Source organism: Dromiciops gliroides, chromosome 5, assembly GCF_019393635.1.
Source record: "Dromiciops gliroides isolate mDroGli1 chromosome 5, mDroGli1.pri, whole genome shotgun sequence".
NCBI classification, from domain to species: Eukaryota; Metazoa; Chordata; class Mammalia; order Microbiotheria; family Microbiotheriidae; genus Dromiciops; species Dromiciops gliroides.
In genome coordinates, this window is record NC_057865.1 from 275,134,286 (window position 1) to 275,159,639 (window position 25,354).

Below are 25,354 nucleotides of genomic sequence, written 5' to 3' on the forward strand. Positions count from 1 at the left end.
CCAGACCCCACCCTCTACTCCTCCTATGGCCAAGCCCATTGCTTCCCCTGCCTGGGAAGTCCAGAGATCTGATGCGCATGCTCAACTTTTTCTACCTGCATTTGCAGCTTCAGGCTCAGCCCTTCCCCGGCCTGGCTGTGCTTTTGAGACAATCTTAGAAAACTCTTTAAATTCCAGATATGCTTGTTTTGTTCATAATTTTGCTAACCTGCTTTTGTCTTTAATTAGTAATCTTATAAAGCATTTGTATGGTGAAAAGACTGACAGACAATATAAAGGGGTTAAAGAAGAAAAACTTAAACTGAATAAGAATGACAACCATCAACATAGTTCAAGACTCTGCTTCTTTTGCCATGGAAGGGTATATATTTTAGAGAAATGTAGAAGTAAGCAGCAAGGTATTGATGCGAGTGTTGGGGATTTTAGATATCGGAATCAAAAGTGTTCTGAATTCACTCAGAGTATTAATGTCAGTTCAGAGGTTACATAGGATTTCTATGCTATTATATATACATTTTGAAATTAATGGTATGGGTTTATTTTCATAGAGATTTTCATGCTTTTGAGATTGTGTCTTATACTTAGTTTTTAAAACAAGGAGAATATTTGTAAAAGCTTTTTATAGTCATGTGATCAAGTTTATATTTTATAATACTCTTATTGATATTAAGTTCATATTCATTTAGATTTCCTTAGTTTGAATTTCACTGTCTTTTATTGTTCCATTTGTATTTTCTTCTATTCATTTGTCTATCTAATTTTGAAACATGGCAAGATGGTTTTGATTTCATAATACAATGTTAATTCTAGGAGTATTGTGCTCCCATATTCTGAGTTGTTTGTTTTTGTTATTTTTTTTCCTCAACTGATTATTTGATCAAACTCTTTAAAGCATTTCCCTGGCAAATTGGTTGCCATGGCAAGTGTAAATTGATTCTAGAAGTATTATTTTTGATAAGCATATTTTTTAAAAAAAGGGGAATGTTTGTAAAAGTTTTCTTTTTTCAAAAAAAGTTTTCTTTAGGATTGTGTTGTGCTTTAACTTGTATTTAAATATGTTAAGATTTTTCACAAAAGTAATTGTATACTAAGTAAAAAAAAGGTATTATTTGAAATTGTTGCATAATTATATATTATATTTTGAGTCAAGATGTATTCACATTTTTTGCAATCATTTATTATCCTCAATTTTAAATCCATATGAGACTTGGATTATGGGAACTTATCATTTAAGATATTAATTGCCTTTATTCTGAGTTATCAGATGCCAGTTGGCCAAGATGCCATCCAATCACAAGAGGAATACATGCAAGAGCAGACACTGAACTGTCACATGAGGGGAGACATGCATGAAGTCAAGGTATGGCCGAGGGAACGGCTTTTGACAAATGTTGAGGTTGGATTCTCTTGGTTTAATATTTTATTCTCTTTTTCCCCACAATATTGTACAGATGGCTGGAAGTATTCATCCCACCCATCTCACTTCTACACCTGGCTTCTATGCTCCCTCCTATATGCCTGATGCCATGGACATCTCAATCCCATGCATCTGATTAAGTCTGACTCAGTTTCTTCCAATATGTTTGGTGGCATGGACATATATTCCATCCACCTATTTTAAGCCTGGCATACTGTATGGGCAGTACATATCGCTCAAGTGTGGGAATGCTCATATCCCATCATTTCTCTGTTCTTTTATGGTAACCCCCATAATTATCTCAGGTGTCATGATAAATACAGTGTTGAATTTGGCCTTGACACCTGTTACCAATTATATTAGATTTTTTAATTTCTCATAATGGCATGAGGATAATTAGGCAGATGATGCAAAAAGTGATGAAACAAAGATAAAAAATTATTTTTAATAATTAATATCGCAGCAATTGTCTTCTCAATTACCCTCCATAAGGGGGGGACTATAGTAATATTATAACTTTAAAGAATGGTTCAATTTTTGTTTTATTATATGTTTCATGTGTAACAACTAAGATTCTGAATTCCCTTAGACATGTTTTTGAGAACTTTCATTGTTTGATTTGATTATTGACAAAGCTATTTTAAAGTTGTGTTAAGCTCAATTTTGTAGGAAGTTTTCCTGGCTGATTACCAGCATCCACACCTCAACCCCTGAAAAGACTTCCATTCCACGACTACACCTAGAGGACATCTGAGAAAAGACTTTCAGAGACTTTAAATGAACAGTTTTGATTTGTTCTTTTTGTTGGTTTTTTTCTCTTTCTGTTATAATATACACCATCTGTAACATGTATTCTCTGCAGAGGCCCTCCCTTTGCAAGACTAATGTCAAAGCGTCGGTTCATGAGGACAAAAAAAAAATTGCCCCTCTGGACAAAACTTTCCTCTCTTCCTTTTCTATATTGTTGTTCACATATTATTAGTTAGCAATAGTTATCATATTGTTTTTACTGTTCCGTCAAGGAAACATTTTGTTTCTTGAGGAACAACAGGGGGGACTGTAACGATTGGAATAACGCCACCTGCTGGATACTTACTGTAGAGGAGTTCTGCCCATGAAGGGAAGGTCTTTGAGGGCAAGACCAGGAGTCAGGAAGTGACGCGGGCTAGTGGGAGGAGGAAGGAAGAGACTGGCGCTCAGTCTCGCGCTCTTTCCTCTGGACTCTGGCGGAGAGCGGAGCTAGAAATGTGCTCTCTCTTTAATAGATAGGAATCTAGGCCTTTCTCTCTCTCTTTACAAAATTCTTATTCTCCTTAATAAATGCTTAAAAGTCTAACTCTTGCTAAAGCTTATAATTTATTGGCGACCACTCATTAGATATTTTAGACAGACTAGCTAGAATTTTAACCCTTAACAGGGTCTTGGGAGAAATAAGGGAAGTGATGCATCTGGTGGGGATTGGGTACAAACTGGGCAGGGAATGATTGAAAAAGTGATAGATTTGAGGCTAATTGTATATCTGAAGAACTTTCAATGGAAATAAAACATTTTCTATCTGGTACCAGAGGGCAGAACTTGGGGTGGGGAGAGGCAGATTTCAGCTCTTCATAAGAAAGACTCCCCAATGTTCAGAATTGTCCAAAAGCATCCCTGTCACTTTTATTTGAGAAAAGGAGGACCAGATCTGTGAATTCATGAGTGTAGAGGATTCCTGGTAAGAAAACTTCCTCTACCAATGTAAATTGGCACAAAATTTATAGTCTTATAAAATTGCCTGGATCACTGAGAGGTTCAGGGACTTGCCCAGAATCACACAGGCAGGATGTATCAGAAGTGGAACTTGAACTCAGCACTTCATGGCTTGGAAGCCAGCTCATTACTACACCAATCTGCCTTTCACTAAAACCACATTAGGGACAGGGATTAGGATTGGCCCTGGACTTGGGAATTAATTGGTATAGGGAAAACCTCTTTGCAGTGACTTACCCTGAGATACCCAGCCAGTATGTGGCTGAAGAGGGACTCAACCTAAATCTTCCTAACTTTGAAGCCAGTTTGCTGTCTACTATGTGGGTGGCACTGGGGTTAGAGCACTAGGATGACTCATCTTCCTGAGTGTCTGGCCTCAGACACTCCCTAGCTGTCTGTCCCTGGGCAAATCACTTCACCCTGTTTGCCTCAGCTTCCTTCCTTTAAAATGATCTGAAGAAAGAAATGGCAAAGCACTCCAGTATCTTTGCCAAGAAAACCCCAAATAGGGTCACAAAGTCAGACACAATTAAACAACAGCACCAAAGATGTATTCCTTCCACCTTGAAGAATCAGGGAAGGTCTCCCGGCATTTGCACTGGAACTTGATGATAGGCAGTGTTTAAGATAAATGCAGGGAGTCATATGAGGAGAACAATGAGTTAGGGAAGCAACGAATATGTTTGCGGGTGCCATATAAAGGGTTCTAGTTGGGTTTCCATGAGTAAGTCTCTATCAGTCTGCCTGAGTGACCTCAGGCAACAATCTTTATTGGTGGAGGGAGTTTCCCCAGCACAGCAGGAGTTCTTGCCACACTGGTGAAATCACAGGTCTAGAGGGGGAAAAAGTTTTACAGGAGAACAATACTGTACACTAAGACATCACTGAAAACAGCCAAACTCAGAGCAATTTAAAGAAAATTCAATCTCGGTTCCAAGAAAAGCAATATGACAGAGACAGAATGGCACATTGTAACAAAGAACAGTGGATTTCAAGTCTGAAGAGCTAGGTTTAAATCCAGACACTGCCATTACCTTACTCCCTGTGTGATATTGGACTTGTCACTTTGCCCTCCATTTCTCTGGAAAATGAAGGAATTGGACCAGATAGTGTCTAAGCTCCCTTCCAGCTTGAAATTATGATCCAATGGAACCCCAGTACTTTGGTAGAGGAAGGGGGATCTATGGTTATGGAATGTTGCATAGCCTATCAGCCTTTTTGCCAATCAGCTCTACTTAGTTAATTTTTTTTTTGTTACAAGGGAAGGTTCAGTGGGTTTTGGATCTATAGTATACTGGTAAATGTTTAACAATCAGCTCTCGGGGTGAAGTGGGGATGTATTCATTACATCCTTTTAAGTTATAATAATCTACATTATTATACATAGTAATCTACATTATTATTTTCTTAAGACTAGAAAATCAATAAAATAACAAATCCAGCCATACACACACATCTAGATATAGGGATAGGGATAGGCATGAGAGAGAGAGAGAGAGAGAGAGAGAGAGAGAGAGAGATGGAGATAGTTTGCCCATTTCTGGTGTCAATGCCCACACTGAAAATTTACAATCATCTCTCAAGAAATTGTATAAGCTGTCTCCAGGATAGCCCTGGGTATATTAGGGAATAAATCTGCTATAAAAAATAAACAAAGACATTCAAAAAACCCTCTTTAGGGTAGTAGGTTCTATATATTTTTTAACTGATACAGCAGAATCATTGACAATGTATAGCCATCAAAATGGGATTATAATGATAGCCGAGAACTAGTGTTTATATGTAGTTCAGGGGTTTGCAAACCACTTTACATATATTGTCTACTTTGATTCTGATCAGACCTCACATTTTCCCTTCTGCTATAAGAGGCAACATGGAATAGTAGACAGAAAGCTGGAGCTGGAGGCAGGAAGACCTGGTTCAAATCTGGTCTCTGATACTACCCATTCAAATGTGAGTTTCTTAAGATCAGGTACTCTGAGTTTTTGCCTTGGTAAACTTGGTGTTTAGGACAGTGCCTGGAACTGAGTGAGTGCTTAATCAACACTTGTTGAATGGCTGGCTGGCTGGTTGATCTTGTGTATGTTAGAACTTCTCTAAGCCTCAGTTTCCTAATTTGTCAAATGATATGCTCAGACATCTACAATCTTTTCCAGCCCTAAATCTCTCATCCTGTGGCATCGGTTAAGCAGCACGAACCTAGTGCCTGACACTTCCATGGTTCATCCAAACTAAGAACTAGGTTCCATCCTCCAGGAAGCAATGACACATATGTCAAAGGTTAGAGGTTGCTCAATGGTTTCATCCTTTACTTCAGGTAATCATAACCATTTTAATGCGGGGGGGGGGTGATGAATTTAGTTGGTCAGTTTAATTTTGAGGTATTAGAGGAGCAACCCAGTGGAGACAGACTAGGTAGTAGGAGAAAAGGTGTCTGAAACTTGGGGTAGGTCAGACTTAGACATAGAAAGTAGTGTAGGAATCACCTACAAGGAGATGAGAGCTGAAATTATGTGAGTAGGAGAAAGGGTTATGAGGAAACGGAAAGATCGAGCACTAAAGGCATTTATGAAGACTTTATATTGTCAATGTATTCTTATACATTCTTTCAGTAACTCTTGGCTAAATGTGTGTGTGTGTGTGTCTGTGTGTGTGTGTGTGTGTGTGTGTGTGTATATATATATATGCTAGATAAATTTTCCATGCCTGACAAGCATTCAGATTGTGCTTAGTTGTTCCCATTTGTTTAATAAAGATCAAAATGGTATAGAAGACACTTCCACTCTCTTCTGCTTTAGCACCCATTCAGCTCAATGGTGCATGAACCATTTGATTAGCCAAGTCAACCTAAGCTGATGTTTCATATGCCACCCCCTCTCATGGCCATTCTCTCATTAACTGTCCCCAACTCGGCACATGGTGGGAAGCTGAGCAAAGCCCCCTTTCACGGCTAGAAACCACAGCCCCAGGAAATCCAGCAGCTGGCTGACTTTCACCTGAATCCGTGACTGAGCTGCAAATGGAAACCGGGCTTCCTGGGTTCTGGTTAAGTGCCTGAGCTGCCAGACTCGGATGGGTCCCAGTAGTGGGGTCGTTTCCTTTTTTCCTTCCCCAATGGTTCTGATGAGGCACTCTGCACCTTACCACTCTGCAGCAGCCAGGGAGACTAATGAATACTGAAATGAGACTAGAGTCAACATGCTGGGCAGTGGAAAATAGATGGACTTCAGAGAGTGGCTGCTTGCCTGAAGACTCTGGCAAGCCGCAAACCCTAATTGTAAGGCTGAGCAATATAATCCTGAAGTCATAAGAGTACAAGGGACTTGGGGACAGAGGCCTGTTGCTTAAATGAGACCACTCCAAGTTTTCCAACTCTTCCTTTGTTACCAAAACCTGATCCTAGAACAAGGGCTATGCTAAAGTGCTATTTACTGATATGTCCAATCCCCTGGCCCTGGTGCCACTAATTCATTATCGAAGCCTTTCAATACCTCAGAGTAAAATGGCCCTTTCCCAAGTTTCTCTAGACTCATTTATCAAAGAATTCCACAATGATATTCATCATGGTCTTTTTTTCTCCTAAAAGGCTTTCTCTAAGTGTACCATTTTTCCCCCATTTTTGGTGCTTTCAGACTGAGCTGCCTCCTGCTGAACAATGTGAGTGAGGCAATGTTAGATCACTTTTAATGGTCTGAGACCAAGCTTTAATCGCTAGAGTTATTTACAAAATACTACCTCTTTTTCATTCGGCTTAATAGTGTTTTGCCCATGGTTTCCATCATAACAACTCTTCACTTGACTTATTGAAAGACTATATTAAATGTCAAGAGACCTCACCAGACTCATAAAATGCTACCTTCCCAAGCGTGTTTTAATTTTGGATGAGGAAATAATAAATACGATAAATATTGAATGCTTTGACATTAATTGATGAAAAGACACCTGCTTTTCTAGTGGTATCAGATTCCCGTTGGCATAAAAAAGAGACTAGCAGCGATTTATTGCCCCATCTGATGACCTTTACATAATTTTATAAATCTTCATGGCTTTGTCACCAGGATATAATCAGCCTTCTCTCTGCAGGAAATAAGGCCTAGGCTGTGACTTTTGAAATAGTTGTTAAAAACACAATAGGTGGGGGTAGCTAAGTGGCACAGTGGATAGACCACCAGCCCTGGATTCAGGAGGACCTGAGTTCAAATCAGGCCTCAGACACTTGACACTTACTAGCTGTGTGACCCTGGGCAAGTCACTTAACCTCATTGCCCCACAAAAAAAAATACAATAGGTTAGTTTTCAGACTCAGATCATAGGATCATAGAGATCATCAATCAACAGTCACTCAATGAGGAGGCAGTTAGGTGGTGCAGTGAATAAAGAATGGACCCTGGACTCAGGAGGACCTGAGTTCAAATCTGGCCTCAGACACTTGACACTTAATAGCTGTGTGATCCTGGGCAAGTCACTTAACCTCATTGCCCCACAAAAAAACCAGTTAATCAATGAGCATTTAAGTGCCCACTGTGTGCCAGGCAATGAACCAAACAATCAGGTAACCAGAGAATAGATCTGGAAGATACCTCAGAGGTCATCTAGTCCAATACCCTTATTTCAAAGGTAAGGAAACTGATACCCAGAGAGGGTCAGCATTTGAAAGCCTACAGGGGTCTCAGAGGTCATCTACCATAAACCTCTCATTTTTCAGTTGAGAAAGGTAATCTCTCTAACCTCCCTGAAGCCCAGGAATTTACAGAACTTTTCTTATGTCACAGTTGTACTAAGAGGCGGAGTTAGATTTCAACTCTAAATTTTTGTTTGTTTCATTTTCCTTTTTTCCCCAAATCTTCTGAATCCAAACATGCTATCTCTTATGTTGGAAATTGGTCTCGTAAAAATTCCAAGATGTTTCTTTGAAAACATAGAAATTCCTTTGGTAAATAATGCCAACAATTTTTACATTTTTAAGAATGTAAATAAAAAGGAAAAATCATAAAGTCATAGAACAAGGGGAACAAAAGGGGCCTCCTTTCCATATATCAAGTGAATGAGGACCATATTCTTCAAAGCTCTGCAAGAGAGACAATAACTGGCCCATATAACATTTACAAGTGTTCAGTGAGTGAAATACTTTAAAGCGTGCCGCATGCATTAGAGGAAGACAGTAAGATGTAGGAGAAAGAATGAGGCAAGAAATTTGGGGTCTAATCCTTACTCTGCCATTTACTAACTGTGTGATATTGGATAAATGAGTCCTTTTACTTCTCTGGTAACGTTTCCTCATACATAAAATGAATTGGATGTTCCCTCCCAACTCTAAATCAATGAATTCATATGAACCATGAATCTAGATATAGAAAGGTCTTGAGAAGTCTTCTCCACCCCCTTTACTTTACAGAGGAGGAATGCAAGGCCTAGGGAGATGAGGAGAGGGAGATAGCTCAAGGTCACACAGGTAGTAGGCATGCAGGTTTGATGATCCTATTTTATGGATGGAGTTAAGTGACACAGAGAAAACATCAGAGTTAGGATTTGAACCCAGGTTTTGCTGACTGTGTTCAGACCTTTATGCATCAGACCACATCACCTCTCTCTCTTCCTAGAAGATCCCACCATTTCAAATGTGATAAAAAGTGAAAAGTCTTTTTTAAACCAACCTAGAAGTCCTACAGACCTGCACCTGTGATTTCATAGATATAGAGAATTCCCAGGAGAGAGAACTCCCTCTAGTAATACAGGTCTGCATCTTCTCTGTGACTTATAGTCTTAGAGAGTCGCCCTAGAGTGTGCCTTGCACCAGATCACACAATTTGTGTATGCCAGAAACAGGACGTGGGCTTAGGTCTTTCTTCTGAAGAGACAAGCTCTCTATCTGTCTCCATGCTAGATAGCTTACTACATAAACCATTTGGGCTTGGGCTCTTGTTGTTCTTCTTGTTCTTCTTGTTCTTATTCTTGTTGTTCTTGTACTTGTTCTTGCTGTGCGTTGATCAGTTTGAGACTGGGTTTCCCTATTTCATCTCGGTTGGAAGTGTGGCAGCCACTCATAGCCCCAACCCCATTGCAGATTGGCACAGAACCTTTAACTTGCTCCATTTCCAACACAGGCCAGGTTGCCCCTCCTCAGAAGGGCTACTGGCTCCCTGCTCTCAAGGACTCACCATATAGGGTTAGATTTAGAGCAGAGACAAAACATCTTTAGCCTTGCTGAAGCTCAGAATTCCCAAAATCAAGCAATCTCCCAGCCTCCATTTGCAGAAATTACAGATGTGTGATACCATGCCTGGCTTATATATACTGTTAGTCATCATTATTAATTATTACCTCCCTTATCAACAATTCCTCTGTTTCATGATCCTTAGACAGGAATGTCTTTCTACAAGTTATATCCCTATCTTCCTGTTTTCCTCGACTTGCAAACAAAAATAAATGTCAATAAATAGTTGTCCAGAAGAATACTACCAGGAACTGGTAGGTAACCCTCAGTTTTCTCTGCTCTAGGATAGATGCTGCTAATGATTTCATGTTATCTAATCCACAAAATTTCTTAATCTTTGAGCCACAACTTTCTGCTAAATCAATCCAAAATTGTTCACATGTTATAAGCTAGAAAATCCCTATATCAGATAGTCCTAGCTTTTATCATATATGGTATTTTACTCAGGTTTTTAAAAATATTGCTTACATACTGCTCTGTTGTTGATCCCCTCCCAGGACTTTTTTATTTTGTTTTTTTTTCTTTTATTTGGACATTGTTTCTCCCCCCCCCCATTAAATGAGCATGAATTGTTTTCTTTTCAGCAGTCCTTTAAGATTACAGCTGTGAAGATACTATGAGGCACTAAGGTAACTGTTTTGGGGAGGAAGGAGGAGGGAAGGAATTCATGATTCCCTCTCAAGGGGCCATCTTCCATGTTCTTTCAATGACATGTTGATGGGAACTGTGCTGAAGTCCTTGACACTTATTAAAATGGTGCAGCTGAGATACAGACAACTCTGAGCTTTCTGTAAATCACCATTTTAAGAAAGCCTTGCAAAGCGATGTCTGTACAAGGACGTGCTACCAATTACAAAGAGGAACTCAAGACAGAAATACATCGAGTCCAGTTCTCTAGCCAAAATTAGCATCTCCATGAAAGATCAGATGGCCACAGTCAGTCTACTCCTATCATTTTACCAGTTGGATATTAGACTGCAATGTGATATAAGGCTTTTAAATCAAACAAAAATGCATTTCTTTGATTTACACAGCCCACAGATAAACATATTATAATTTCATAGAATCTCCGGCTTGAAAGGGACCTCAGAAAACCATCTAATCCAACATATATCTGAACAAGAATTCTCTCTCTGTACATTCTACCCAACAAAGGGGTCATCCAGTCTTTGCTCAGTCTCCAATGGGGGAGGGAAACTCATTTCCTCCCAAGGAAGAAGATTCCATATTTGGATAACCCCCCCCCCAAAGTGGGCTGGTAAATGGTTTAACAAGCAGCTCAATGGGGGAAGGGGAGTGTATGCTTGACAAACTTTTATGTTTATGCTTAGCCTGCATTATTAACTAACATTTTCTTAACACGTTCTTAAGTCTAAACAACTAACAAAAAACAATAAATCAAACCAGGATTTGTAATGTCTCTTGCAAAACCACTATGAATTGGTTCTAGCACACCACACCTTTGGATACTTTATTGGTAGGAGGGGTTTTTTTGTTTGTTTTTTTTTTGGGGGGGGGTTCTGGTTTGGTTTTTATTACATCAAGTTTAAATGTGCCTCCTGGTAACTTCTATTTATTACTCAAAATTTTCCCCTCTGGGACTAAGGAAAATAAGCCTCATCCTATATTTAAAGATAGCTCGCATCATCCATCTTCCTCCAAGTGTGGGTATACCTCTCTCTGCCCTAGATCCCCTTTTCTTCTTTCTCAGTACTCTCTCCCTCGGTAATTTCCTTCATTCCCAGAGGTTCAATTATCACCTCAACACAAATTAAGACTCCTTACTTTACATAACCAGCCCTGATCTCTCTCCTGAACTCCAGTCCCATATCTCCAACTGCCGGCCAGACATGTCTACCTGGATGTTCCACTGGCATCTCAAACTCTCAACATACCCCAAATAGAACTTCATATCCCCCCTTATGTCTTTTTTCTTTTACAAACTCTGGTTAGGGTATTCCTAAAAATCTGGGTTTGTAACCTTGGGGTCCTTCATGAATCAATCAATCAATCAATGAAAAAGCATTTATGTAGGTGCAGGTGCTATGCTATGTGCAAAACAGTCCCTGTTCTCAAAGAGCTTCCATTCTAATGGTGGGAGATAATCCATAAAGGGTGTTGATAGCCAGGGAGGGGTGTTTTGTTTTGGGAAATGACAAGGCTGGCATGTGATCCTTGGTTCTTCCTCATCCGTACACCCCTCTCTCATATCCAACCAGTTGCCATTTCCTCTTGATTCAACTCCCAAAGCACCTCTTAAATATTTTCTTTACACACAAGGCCACCACTTTGGTTTTGCCCATTATGAAGTTTCACTTGCACTAAGTTGATAGCCTAATTGCTCTCTCTGCCTCCAGTCTGTTCCACTTCTAATCTATTTTTCATGCTGTTACAAAAGTAATCTTCCTAAGTCACACACCTGACCATGTCCCTTCCCTGCTCAAAAACCTGCAATGCTTCCCTATGGCTCCTAGGGTAAAAAGCAAGTTCCTTACTTTGGCATTCAAGGCCTTTTCCAATCCAGACCCTACATACTTCTCCCAGTATTATGATCCTCACTCTATATTCCAGCCAAACTGGCCCTCTAGCTCTTCCCCAAATTCAACAACCTATTTCCTACCTCTGTGCATCTGCAGGACTGTTCCCCCATACCTAGAAAATACTCCCTCACCATCTCTAGCCTACAGTAGTCTTCTTTTCCTTCATGCATTAGCTCCTCCATGAAACTTTTCTGATAACTGGTTCCCTCCTTATCTGATAGACCACTCCTTTGTGTCCTTTGCTAGATCATCACCCATCTTCCATCTCCCTAGGATGGGTGTCCCTGAAGATTCTGTCTTTGGCCTCCTTCTTCTCTTTCTACTCTCTATCCCTTGGTGTTCTCTTATGCTCCCTTAGGTTATCACCTTTATACAAATCACTACCTAATCTATATATTATATATATACATAAATATTCAAACTTCCCAATCATTAGTGGTCTCTCCTTACTCAAAATCACCTTTTGGGGGGCAGCTAGGTAGTGCAGTGGATAAAGCACCAGCACTGGATTTAGGAGGACCTGAGTTCAAATCTGGCCTCAGACACTTGACGCTTACTAGCTGTGTGACCCTGGGCAAGTCACTTAACCCTCATTGCCCTGCAAAAACAAAAACAAATCACCTTTTTATTATAATTTGCTTTTTCTATATTATATTCCCCAAATAGAAGGCAAGTTCCTTAAGGGAAGGGACTTTCACTTTTGTGTTTAAGCTAGGCAGTTTTGTTCCCACCTCCAATTAATGTAATTAGATGAGATTCCGAATGTAATCACAAGGTAATGAATAGTTTTCCTACAACCCCACAATGGTGAATAAATCCTTAATTTAGGAGGATTATAGGAATTTGGTCATTGGATAAAGACAATAGGGGATCATGTTATAATTAGCTAAGAGACTTACTCACACCCCTGGGCCAATGTGTAAAAGAAACCAGTTATTCAACATTAGAAGGGCACGGGATTAGGATGTCTTTATGGGGGCAGACCCCTTCACTTATGGCAGAGGAGAGCAAGTTGTAAAAAAGGACCCTTCCTCTCTATGTCCTATCTGCCATATCATAGGAGTTATCTGAATAATAAGGGATAATGCATCCAGCCAGAAACAAAGAGATCCACACAAGGATAGACAAGGAACAGAGAAATAGTTACTTTTGAGAAGGAATAGCCTCAAGGATCATGACCCCTCACAACAGAGAAGCATGCCCAGCTAGATATAAGAAAGAAGAAAGCCCTGGGAGGCCAGCTAAGTAGCCCATACAGCAAAGTCTCTGCTGCTAAAGGGAAGTAAGGAACTCTATTAGGAGAGAAAGGACTTCTAGGTCCTGCTATAAAGGGAATTGTGAGTTACCTTTGACTTAGATATATCCTATATATTTGTTTCAATGCTACTGTATTGTGTTGAGCCCACTTTTATCTTGAACACTATGTTTATTTATGGGAAAGTATACCCTGAGATTTTATGGGGAATGTCTTGTCACAAGTGTTCTTACTATATCATCTTATCAAATGCCTTTGCTAAAAAAGGAATTCAGTCTACTGGCTGATTGTTAATACAAAGCATACTGGCGAGGACTCATTAGCTATCATGTTGGGAGCAATCAGCCAAAGGGTTACCTCTAGAATGAAGGTAGTTAGCAATCTTGTTGTTGTTGTTGTTTGTCCTTCGTTCCCAAAGATGATCATTACTTTGGGTGATAGAGTGAGGACCATGACACTAGATGGTGGCATGACTTGCACTGAATTGGATTTAAGTGAGGGAGGGCTATGCAAACCTCACTCTCTCCTCCAGAGCTATCTGGGTCCAGCAGCATGATATCAAGTTCTCCCAACTTCAGGACCAGTGCTCTATCCACTGTGCCACCTAACTTCCCCAGTTAGCAACCACCCCTTGCAAGTTAGAGGGACAGCCCAGAGGGTATGTTACATTCATATACTATCACAGTTCCTGGCACACAGTGAGCAATGAGTAGATATTCACTGATTGATTCTGTTTGCATTGTGTGTTGGACATCCTCCATGACAGCACACTTCATTAGTATTTGTTGAATTAAATTGAACCAGCAGTGATAAGATGAAAGAGGATAAGTTAAACCCAACAGAGTGGGAGGGGGAAAGCTATGAGGGGCCCAAGGCCAGGTTAACCAGAGCAAACCATAGGGGAGAGAGAAATATGGAAATGACACAGGAATCATCCGCACCATATACAGGCAAGGGGGAAAGGTCAAAGAGATGCTCATGGGCAATGGCAAGAGTTATAATTAGCAAGCTGTCCCAGGAACCTATTAGTCATTAGCAAAGGCTAATGATTGCTAAAATTGCCAATTAGTAGCTAAAAGTAAAGCACAGCTGCATAAGGTATGTGTTTATAGCCCATTCTGATGTAGGATGTTACCATGCTTGGTGTAGTTATGTAAGCTTTAGAGGAAGGGCCCCAGGTCCACTTGGGACCTATTCACTCTCTCTGCCAAAGGCAACAAAAGAAAGGTGAACTAGGATGCTAAATCATTCTTTTCTCTGTCCTTTGTATTCCAGGGGCATCTCTGTGCTATCCTGGAGATAGCAGCAGCTTCTTGGGAGGGAAATAAGTTCCTATCATTCACTGAAAAAAGAGGAATAAGCACCCTAACCTTACTGAAGGTGCAAGAACCCATAGAACAGAGGGCGGCCAGGGACCCTCTAGTGGGTGATCTCTCCCAGAGAATCCTCAGCAAGGAGGGCTAATGGCTAACACACAGGATATTCCTGCCAAAGAGCTTAGCCTTGAAAGAAGCCTGTAGGTCTAATAGATTTCTCTGGGGAATCTCTTATCATTTGTGCTGGCAGGAAGGGATAGAGAATCCAAGCTCTAAGATACAAAACAAAAATCTCAGGTGAAACAAGAACATGCCTCTCCCAGAATCATGGTGTCCAACTCAAAGTTACATTTTGGGTCTCTCAAATTGAAGCTATTCTGTCAGTCCCCATTCCTAAAACTATAGCTTATGAGCCCCCACTCATGCATTTACCTTTAGTAGTCAGTCAGTTGATACAACTGTTTAAAAGAAAAGTATTTCCTGAGATGGTATCATAAATACTGTAGCTACAAGACATTCCCTCCATGGTGCTGAAGTACATTCTTCCACAAATAAACACACTGTAAGAGGGAAGAATTGGCACACATGCCAAGTACACTAAGGAGAAAAGCACAGACTTAAGAAAAACACATAATCAAGGCACTCATGTCTCTGATGCTACAGAGACCTGATGTGTTTCTCTGCTCATGGTGCTCTCCTACTTCTCCCCCACCCCTACTCCAAGCACAGTGCTTCTGTTGAACAAATTCTTCATTTGAGCTTTCTGAACTAGCTCTTCTCCAGAGCTCAACTCCTAAATGTCAGAGCTAACTCAAGTCTGCAACTATACTCTCTAAGCCTGTTCTCTGCTGGGTAGATAAACTTCTAATGGGGTCAGTTACTCCACTACAATATAACACTGTTGATGGTGAGGGAAAGGAGGAAAGGAGAAATCCACCCACCCAACAACAGGCAAGGAGGCGGTCCTTCTCAAGAGGTGGCTTCTTCCCTAGCCATCTTTCTTCTTGTCCACAATACTTCATTCTCCTCAGAGCTGTCTCCTGTTGACTCATTCCCTAAAGAGTATGACGTGCCTTTTTAAAGGCTACCAGTAGCATAGCTGATGCTTTGGCCAACTAATGGTTAGACACCTTGTAATTCTGTTCAATTGGAAATTTTCTTCAATTGTCCTAAAGCAAGGGTTCCTAACCTCAGATTTGTGAATGAACTTGTTTGTTCTATTATTTTGATAACCCTAATGCCAAAGTTTCCTTTATAATTCTATGCACTCTATTTCATGCATTTAAAAAGCATTATTCTAAAAAAAGTTTTTAAAATTTAAAATTTAAAATAAAAATAAAAACATCATTGTGGGAAGGGGTCCATAGACCTAAACAGAAAATGGTTAAGAACCATTTTCTTAACAGAATAACAAAGTGAAAACACTTCTTTAGACTTTCTTTTAGACTTTCTTTTAGACTTTAAACCATCACTGTTTCTTCTACCTTTCCATTATTGTCTATAATTTCAAGTGAGCTAGGAGAAAATCAGTTGATCAGGGCTACCTTGATCAATTTCCCCCACATTACAATGAAAAAAAAAGCATAAATGAAGGGGATTGGGGCATCTAGGTGACCCAGTGGATAAAGTACCGGCCCTGAATTCAGGAGGACCTGAGTTCAAATCCAGCCTCAGACACTTGACACTAGTTGTGTGACCCTGGGAAAGCCACTTAACCCTCATTGCCCCACAAAAAGGGGGGAACCACATCTCCAAGTACACTGTCCCTCTTTTTCCCTCCTCCCTGCTCTCTGTGTATGTCAGTCTCTTTCTCTGCTCCTTTCTGTCTCTGTCTCTATCTCCATCTCTTTTCTATTTCTCTTCTGTTTCTGTCTCTCTGTCTACCTGACTGTCTTTGTCTCTCTCTGTGTGTTTCTCTTGTCTATGTCTGTCTCTGTCTCTCTGTCTCTGTCTCTCTCTGTCTGTGTGTGTGTGTGTGTGTCTGTCTGTCTGTCTCTCTCTCTCTCCCAGATGTTCCATGGCCTGATGTAAAGGTATAAGCCTAGGAGAAGTATTGATTTTGTAACTTTATTCTAACCTCTCTGCAGAACTGCTGGTGCATCTGCATCTTTATGAATATTATTAAGAAATATATTCTCAATCTATAGTAGTCATTTTTGATAGTTTTGCATATTAGTGCTGAGCCTGAAACTTCCCCATAAGTCCACATGCTTGCAAATCCTCATTAAATACCTCTCTCCCAGTCTCTTGAGGCAAGGCTTCTCCATTTATTTAGTTGGGTTCTTTATCCCATAGGTCACTTGTAAAGAATACCAAGGGTTGCTGACTAGGAAGGGGGGGCAGCTGTATTCTCAAATCTCTTCCCAGAGCAATGTTCTGAATTGCCTTAGCCAGAAGCAATTGCTCCCTTCTCTCAACTCTCATAGGCCTTATGTCTCCTATTGCATTTTAACATTCTACCTTCTATTATGACTATTTGAATACCTGTCGGAAAAGGGATCAGGAAAAGTTCATGTAAAGGAGATGGACTAATCCAGTGAACACAAGGGCAAATTCTATTTTTGTTTGAGTTTACCCCATTCATCTGTACCACTAGTCTTTCAATCTTTGGTTTACTTTACAAGGACTTCAATTCAATAAACATTTGCTAAGTGCCTGCTATATGCCATACACTTCACTGGACATGGTGGGATATAAAGTTAAAAAGGAATCAATCCTTGCCCTCAGGAAGCTTACATTCTCCTAAGGCAAAACATGTACACAGAGAAGCAGATTCAAAATCTGTAGGCTTTTTGATTAGACTATTTATATATTGTCCTTAATAGCAGGACAACTAAGTGCATAATTTAACTTGGGAAGGTGCCCAAAATAATAAATAAAAACAATACCCCACACACTAACTTCATATTTTCATATATAATAATCCTTTTTGTCCAATTTTTACATACTCTTTTGGAGTCTTCATTAATTTTAGAATAAAAATAAATAAAATATTACCTCCATTAACGTGGATCCCAACCTACCTACAACATAGTAGATCATCTTGCAGTTACTGTAGCAAATAATAATAAAGTTGTGCTATAATCAGCATGCTGATGAGCAATTATATTTCTTGGATAATAGGCCTCCAGCCCATCAGTAGACCCATATTCAAAGTCTTTCTGGTTGGTAGGACCCTAGCTTTAATAGATATAGAGTTGTTTTTAAGGAAAACATGTTCAGATGAAATAATAAATTATCATTAAACATTAGGTGCCCCAGTCTTTCTTGTGAAAGAAACTTTTATTGGAAATTCAATTTGCTCCTACTCTCCCTGCAAAATGTCCCAGATAAATGTTGTTTAGTATTATCAGTCATATACAACTCTTTGTGACTCCATTTGGGATTTTCTTGTCAAAGATACTAGAGTGGTTTGTCATTTCCTTCTGCAACTCATTTTAGAGATGAGAAAACTTAGGCAAACAGGGTTAAGTGACTTGCCCAGGGTCCTATAGTCAGTAAGTATTCAAGGCCAGCTTTGAACTCAGGAAGAGGAGTCTTTCTGACTTCAGGCCCAGCACTCTATCGGCATGCCACCTAGATGCCCAGATAAATAGTATATACCATTAGGAATATCTCTGCAAAGAAATTTAACTCTACATAAAAATCTGAGCAGGTCAAAGACAGTAATTAAGGTCCTATATATTCCAAAATATTTATAGCCACTCTTTTGTTGTTGTGAAGAAAAGGAACAAAGATGGTATCCATCCTTTAGGGAATGACAGAATAAATTGTTCCACTGGTATCCATCACAATGTCAGGAGGAAGTGAGGAAGGCCCTAGTCACATTCAGGTTCACTTTCATGGTAGGATGTGGGTGAACAAGAGTTGGATGAAGTGGGAAGACATGGATGGAATGCAGTATGTTTCACTGGAGCAAACATGAAAAATAATGAAATTGTTGGTCCACTTGAGAATATGAATATGTGATGACAAAAAGGATCATTTCAGAAAGGCCTTGAAAGACTTATATGAACTGATGTACAGTGAAGTGAGCAGAACCAAGAGAATGTTGTGCACAGAGACAGCAATACTGTTTGATGAAGAACTGTGAATGACTTGACTATTCTCAATAATACAATGATCCAAGACAATCCCAAAGGACTATTGATAAAACATACGATCCACCTCCAAAGAAAGAACTGATGTTGATGGAACACAGAATGAAACATGCTATTTTTCACTCTCTTTCATTTTTTTTCTTTTATTCAAGTTTTATTATAGAAAATTATTAATATGGTAATGTTTTCTATAATTGTACATGTATAACCTATATCTGATTGCTTGACACCTCAATGAGAGGGCAGGGGAGGGAAGGAAGGAGAGATAAAAATTGGAACCCAAAACCATAAATAAAAATGTTTACTACTTACAAATTAATTATTTTTTTAAAAATAATTAATTATGGGCCAGCAATAGTTCCCCACTTCATTTGATATTTTTACATAAAGGCTTTGTGGTAAAAAAAAAAAAGGATGAGTATGAGGAATTCAGAAAAATATAGGAAAATTTGCATTACCTGCAAAGTGAAGTAAGCACAAACAAAAAACGATATACACATGTAAAGTCATGCAATAGAAACTAACAAAAAGAAGAAAGGTTAAGTCAAAGGTGATGTAATTATAATTACCAATCTTGACCATGGAGAAAAGATGATGAAATCATGCTCCCTCCTTTCACTGGCACTTGGTTGGAGGGGGAAATAAGTGTTGAATGTTTCATATGCTGTCAAACTGAACATTCGGTTGGATGGGTTTTCTTGTTTTTCTTTTTTTCAAAAAGGAAGGTTCTTGGGAGGGCTAAATCCAGAAATCAATCAGCAGGTACATGCTATGTTCTAGGCACTGTGCTAGGTTCTGGGGACCCACAAAAAAACAGTCTGGACCCTCAAAAAGTTCGCATTCTAATGGATAAGACAACACATATATGAGTTCTGTGTCAAAAAACAGGAAATTAAAAGATTCTATTTAACCATACAAAACTGATAGAGAAGTTCTGACTTGGAAACATCTGGAGAAATGGCTACAGATTATGAGAAAATGATCGTGACAGGTATCCAAGAGTAAATAACATTTCTGTGGACACTCACAAAGTTGAGTTGGGTTTCAGAGTGTTCATTGACCCTTTTTGTTGTTTAGTCATTCAGTTGTGTCTACTCTTCATGAAACCATGGATCATATTGTCCATCAGGTTTTCTTGGCAAAGATACTGGAGTGTTTTGCCACTTATTTCTTTCTCCAGTGGACTGAGGCAGTTTAAGTGACTTGCCCAGGGTCTTATAGATGGTGAGTGTCTGAGGGTGGATTTGAACTCAGATCTTCCTGACTGCAGGTCCAGTACTCTGAGCCCTCTAGCTGCCCCCACTGCATTGAGCCTCCTCTTCCCCAATCTACAAATAGAGTGTTGAATGAAACCACACTAAATGTATAACATCATAAAATATCCACATTGCTTTGTATCCCTAAAGAAGCATGATGACAGAAATGAGGATATGGCAGAAGCAAACATCGGGGTCCATCATCTCTTTTTTATTTGTTTGGTTTTTGGGTTTTTTTGGTTTTGGTGGGGCAATGAGGGTTAAGTGACCTGCCCAGGGTCACAGAGCTAGTAAGTGTCAAGTGTTTGAGGCTAGATTTGAACTCAGGTCCTCCTGAATCCAGGGCTGGTGCTTTTATCCACTGCACCACCTAGCTGCCCCCCATCATCTCTAAAACAAGACTAAATACCAGCTTGTTCCACAAAGAAGATTGCAATATGAATGAATGTGAATTAAAGTTAAAAGTTATCAAAAATACTCCCACTATAAAGATCTATATAAATAATAAACCTATCAAGTGGAGCCACATGGTCTCAGAGTAAGAAGGGACCTCAGAAGTTACCTGGTCCAAGCTGAACCTGGGGACAAGCAGCCAGTCTACATTTCCAAGTGGCCATCCAGCCTTTGCTTAAAGACACCCCCCCCCCAGTAAAGGGAAACCCATTACCTCTTGAGACATCATATTCCCCTTCAGGATAGGGCCCATCATTAGGATGGTTTTCCTTTCACAAGCGTAAATTTTCCTCTTTTCAACCCCTACCTATTTCTTCTGCTTCTGTCCTCTGAAACCAAGCAAGAACATGAGAACTCTTTAGCCATGGAAATTTCTGTGTGTTGTTTGTTCAATTCTTTCCCTCTCAGCTCATCCCTCATCCACAAGGAGATCATTCTTCTTCTTCTGACACTCCTGAGTAATCCTCCATTGCCAGCTGTATTTTCAGTCAGTCAAGAATATTAATGGGGCACCCTCTGTCTGCAGAGTCATGGCACAAGGTTGCAAAGACATTGTCTATTAGGAGTTCAACAATTTCCCTCTTTCTTGGTTTTTTCCTTATTCAGCTCAAACATTACTCCTCCAGAGAATTTCATAATGAAGTTCCAGTTTCTATTCCTCTCTTCCCTTCCTACGTTGCTGGTCATCTAGGTCTTTCATTTTTCTCTCCTGATTCATCTTCACCCCTTCACCCAATTTTAACTGTTAGTCTGCATTCCAGAACTTCCTACAATTGGAGTAGGATCAAATATTTTGAACTACATGGGACCTCAGAGATCAAAATTCAACTCCTGTGTAACTTTCTGCATGAAGCCTTTTCTAATTCCCACTCCCCGCCCCCCACCCCAGGCTGCTCACATGCCCCAGAATTACTTTGAATCAGTCTTGCATATACTCTGCATTTCTTTATATGTCAAGTTGACAATCATTTATTAAGCATCTAGTATGTGGCAGGCACTGGAGATGCAAAAGTAAAAACAGTCCCTGACCTCAAGGAGCTTCCACCAGTCTAATGAGGAAGACTACACTTAAACAACTATGTACAAACAAGATATAGATAGGATAAACAAGATAATCTCAGTAGGAAGACACTACGATTAAGGAGAAGTGGGGAAAGTGGGGATTTTAACCTAGATTTGAAGGAAGTCAGCAAAACCAAGAAACAGATGGAGAGGAAGAGCATTCCAGGTATGGCAAAAGTGCTAAGAGTTAGGAGATGGAGTGTCTGATTTTTTTCAAGCAATGCAATAAAGTTTTCTCACCATTCCCATAACTGAACAAAGTTTTCTCACAAGACAGAAATTGGACTAGACCCATAATTCAATAGAAAGGGAACTAAACAAGCTTCCAAACTGAGTCACAAGATGGAGTCAGCTTGGTTCCCACAATTCTCTCAATCCTAACTTTCCCCTAATATTGTTCACTAAAAGCTCTCCTTGCCATTCAGATTTTTCTTTGGAGGGTTTTCATCAGCTCTTGGAAAGGTGCTTGTTTCCTGTTGCTCTTGCTATTATCCTTGTCCTCATCATCATTATCATTGTTGTCATCATTGCCACTGCTGTTTGGAATTCTTCCATGCAAGGACCCTTCTCCTTGTGTTTGCCCTTCACTATTCCCCAGAAGTGGTGGGCACAAAGAGCAATCTGCTCTACAAACAGTGATTGAAATCAATGTCTTTTCTCCAAACAAAAACTGATACCTCCCACTTTTTAAGCTTTCAAAGAATAAATAAGATAGTCAGGGAATCCATGAATCCCATTATCATACAACAAGAACAGCTAATTGTCAAGAATTAATAATGAGAAATAAGTATAGATAATGGTTCAGCTGACACTGTCATATTTCAGTACAATATGTTCTGAAATATTTGCTCTTTGGGGCTAGGAATATGCTATTTTTGTCACTAATAGGTTTATTGAGCCCTAGTGGAAATTAGAAGTTCTCACAAAGAAAGTTGTAAGTTCTAAGATTTCTTGGGGAAGGCTAAGGGTCAATGTGCTTGTAGTTTCTGGGCTTCATTAAAATTCCGCTTTGGTGCCGTATAATGTGAGTAATATTAATTTTCTAAACATTGATGTACAGCAGCTGCTAACTAATTTCCATAATGGGGCATCTATTCTAAGGGCATTAAACATGGAGAGAGAGGAAAAAAAGAAGAGTGGATCCGAATGGGAAAAGTATAGATGATGGCTGGCTGGCCGCCAAAATAAAAGATGCTTGGGGATATAACATTCCTGGAATCACTGAAGGTACATTTTTGATCTAATATTCACATTCTGGGCCACGTGTCGACAGTTTGACAGTAGGAAGGGGAAATATTGACACCGTGGCACGCATGGGAATTTAATTTTAGAGGTCTTTATGTAAAGGGCTACACTGCCAAAGAATAATGCAAGTAGAATTTAGAGTTGTTCAAGGGAAATAATCAAAAGGAAGAGAGACAGGGGTGGCTTCCCAAAGGGCATGGAAGGACAGGTCTTAATAGCATACTCCTCTCTGAAGTCAAGAATAACCAGATGCTTTGCCCCTGGGAAAGTACACCTTGGCTCATGATTCCTAGCTTCTGATACTCAGTTTTTTCTCATGTCAATTGCCAGGATTTCTCTGAGTAAATAGTTGATATTTCTCTTCAATTCATCACTCAGTCCTTTCTGTGAGAATCTATTATGTGTCCAATGAAGAAAGGGCAGAAGGGAGAAGGAACATGGGAAAATCTTGCCTTCATGGAGCATACAATCAATCAAACAACAAATACTTTTTAAATAATTAGTTTGTACCAAGAACTATACAAAATGCTTGGGACCCACAGGCAAAAACAATTCCTGGCCTCAAGGAGCTTATCTTCAGGTACATACACAATACATGCAGAGTTTATACAAAGTGTCCCAGGCTGGATCTGACTCAGGCTGGTCCCCTGGTAATTTCTCTCTGTTACTGAAATAAAATGAGACAAGTATAGGTCTCAACAATTAAAGAATGGAGTCTTTTTTAGCCATAGTAAGTGAAGGTTATCCCAAAAGGCTATTTGGTGAGGATGCTCCATAGATTCAGCTAAGCACAGCTACATTGGTCATATTGTGTGTCCATAATCAGAAGCATCAGAGAGGGAGTTGGAATGCCTTGCTGCTTTTTTATACTCCAGGTATCCAGGGATCCATGTCAATATCTTGAGTCAGTCCCTTGAGTTGATTGAGTTTCAAAAAGAGGTTCGATATCTCTGAAGGGAAAAAAAAATTAGCCCAATTTACATGGGGTAGGGACTTAGGAAAGCTAGCCCAGGCTATGTAGGTGGACCCTAAACAATATTGCTCTTGTCCCTTAAGGCAGCTGGGAGAACCAAGAAAGGCCTCCTACAAAATGTGACACAATTTGAGTTTTGAAGGAAGTCATGTATTCTACAAAATGGAAGTCGAAAGAGAGTTTTCAAGGCACAGGGGAAAGACACTGCAAAACTGTGGGAACAAGAGGTGGCCTGTTGTGTGAGGAAATGCAAGTAAGCTGGCAGGACTGGACTGTAGATTCTATGGACAAGAGGAATGTGTCAGGAAACAAAGATTAACCCATCCAGGTGATATGGTGCTTTATAGGTGGGACTGGAATTGGATGGGATTTTTAGAGCCATCTAATTCAGTCGCCTCATTTTTTAGATGAAGAAACTAGAGTCCAGAGAACTGAAGGGACTTGTCCAAGGTCATACAGGTAGTACATGAAAAATGAGATTTGAACTCAGGTCTTTTAACTCCAAAGACAGTGCTCTTTCTCTTGATGTGGCATGGCTACCAGTATAGCATGTGGGTCATCCATCAGTGATCCATTATCCTTACTACATAACTGACCCACTCTTTTGTTCAGTTGCAATTTTTCCAAGAATATGTTTAATACCACTTCTTCTAGGCAGTTCTTCACTGGAAATAGTGTGCATTGTATTCATATGCACTATTTTCTTCATCACCATTTGGGTGACCTGAGAGTTTTATTCTTCAGAGAATGTAATATGCCTTGCTCTGCATAGCAGCCACAAACCATCACCAGAAGAATAATAGTCTTAATAAGATGGCCCTTTGTTTCCAAAAGAATGTTCAGATTATTAGACCTCTACCACTTTCCAAAGACAACCCAGCTTTTTCCTACAAGTCAATTCTGAGCCCAAACCATTGTCCATTTGTAATATCTGTCCATATAATTGATAGGCTATACATCATAATCTGGGTAGGAGACATTCCTCATCCACTTCATTTTCTTGTGTGAGTAATTAGACAAAGCTACTTTTGTAGTCAACAAATTATTGTGATTGTGGATTTCATTTATCAAACTATACAATATTCCTGGGCTTGATACAATCAACATAATGTCAACAAGAGCATCTTGAGGACCCCCACTATCTATAAGGTATCTATCCTAGGATGCTGAGTACTCCCTCCTTCTGAATGAAGGGGCTTCCTTCTTCTCTGAGTCTTTTTAACACCACTGTGTTGTAGTTCTCTTCCTTATTCATTGGATTTATCCTTGGTATCCTTTAGATAATTGTTATCTATGTCCTGCCCTCTATTCACAGGCATGCTTCAAATGGTGGTGGTGGTGGTGGTGGTGGTGGTGGTGGTAGTAGTAGTAGTAGTAGTAGCAGCAGTAGTAGTAGCAGTAGTAGTACTTTTTATTCCTCTCTGTCTCTCTCTCTCTCTGTCTCTCTCTCTCTCTCTCTCTCTCTGTCTCTCTGTCTCTCTCTCCCTCTTCATTTCTGTTTCTCTGTCTGTCTTTCTCTGTGTCTCTCTGTCTCTGTGTGTCTCTCTCTGTCTCTCTCTCTCAATGATTTCATCAATCTCCATGTACAAATTACTTCCAAACTGATGTATCCAGTCCTCATATCTCTCATGAACTCTAGTCCCCCACATCTTCAGTTGGTTGTTGGACATCTCCCACCTAGATAATACATACGCATCTCAAACTCAACTTATGTATCATGAGCATTGAAATTTAAAATGACCAAGTGGAAACAAAATTGGTGAGCATGAGAGAA